Below are 1,700 nucleotides of genomic sequence, written 5' to 3'. Positions count from 1 at the left end.
TATGGGTGGGTTAATGAAATAAAAGACGTGTATATATAGTGATATGGTAACGTTAAAATGAAGGACCCAAGCTTAGGGCACCTAGGTTTCCATTGTGCTACATGTGTACCCTCTGGGGTATTGAAATATTAAGACGCTTCATTGATCAAACTTTGACACAAATTTAATACCAAGGCATGATTTTTCTTGTAACATTCAGCATGAAAGAAGAGGATACTCCAAAAATTTCGTGTCTTCTTTCGACTTTTTACCTGTGACCCTTTCAATAGATGCTGGCAAAGTAGAAAATACACCCAAGAGATTTAAACATAATCCGTCAGATAGTCTCTGACATTTTCGATCATCTAAGACTAGTTTGCCTGGTTTTTAGGATATGACCCGGAAAAAGTATCATGACTCAATGGATTTTGAGCATATCAAAGTATAAGCATGTCTTACACCATTTGGTATGCATTTTTCCTGGGATACTGTTTTATTGTGTTGTATCATAACCTCCATGAAATATTAATAAGCTTACCGTCTTGTCAGTTGCCTTTGTCTGTCTATGTACAGTATAACTCAAGAATGGCTGCATGGAATTGGTTTCATATTTGGTATATATGTTGTTAGGGTGGTAGATTAGATTTTGGCACCCCAAGCGGCAAGCACATTTCTTTGGTACTGCAGCGGAACTTCCGGATCTTATATCTCGTGTTCTGGAAATGCGATGGTCACGATTTTTGGGTGGAAGGTAGCTCTCATGTCCGGACAGAAGTGACATAAGTTTAGTCTCTAGCTTTCTTCAAAACTGCCGGCTCTACGAGTCAGGCTTTTTCAAAGATCGTACATGTATTGTGATATGCTTTCAACAAAAAATGCCATCATACAAAAATCATATCATAAGCATTTTATCATATATATTTCCAATTCATAGAGCCTGCCTTTCTGTTCGAGTTGTCCCCATAGTTACGGTTATGGTAATCTGACCCAAGACCGGCGAGAGCTGAGATCTAATCAAGCGTTAATCGCTGACTAACTAGCCTTATATAGATAACCGAGTAATATTATTTATATAATAGACTGACATTCTAGATCTTACGACTGCTAGTCAAGCTGTAAACACGGATCGCCTCTGTTGTCAAAGTTACCTGTATAGTTAATACTGTTGTACATTGTATACTATTGTATAATGTATTTTGTATTGTTACCAGGGCTAGCCCTTGATAATAGCCTCCGGCTAGTTGGGAGCCCTGGCTGTATTTCTTATGACTACGAGGGGCATTCAATAAGTAATATCCCTGACCCATTTCCCATAGCAGGAGATTAATGAAACTTGGCACAGTTATTAGTCTTTCTCTTCATAGGAACCACTCAGAGTTTTGCATTTCTCCCATTATTTGATGTAGCTCTGGACACCGATCTTGTAGGACCTCCCAGGTTGGTCCTCCGACAGATGCCTCATCCATGGCAGACGAGGGACGACCAGGTCTGGTAGCTGTTTCCACTGACTTCCGGACTTGATGGAATTCAGTATGGCAGCGTTTTGCAAGGTCTTATGTTAAACTTCGTCTGCACCTTACAATTCCAACAGGATAAACGATGACTGATGTTAGTGGTACTTCGAACTTCGGGGGGTAACCTTGTATAAACCTTCAGTGCCTAAGTATCAAGGCTAAGCACTTGAGTGAAACTAATCGCGAAAACTCTGAACTAATTGTGGT

Source organism: Branchiostoma floridae, chromosome 3 (assembly GCF_000003815.2).
Source record: "Branchiostoma floridae strain S238N-H82 chromosome 3, Bfl_VNyyK, whole genome shotgun sequence".
NCBI classification, from domain to species: Eukaryota; Metazoa; Chordata; class Leptocardii; order Amphioxiformes; family Branchiostomatidae; genus Branchiostoma; species Branchiostoma floridae.
The sequence above is the reverse complement of the archived record's forward strand: the minus strand, read 5'-3'. Positions refer to the sequence as shown.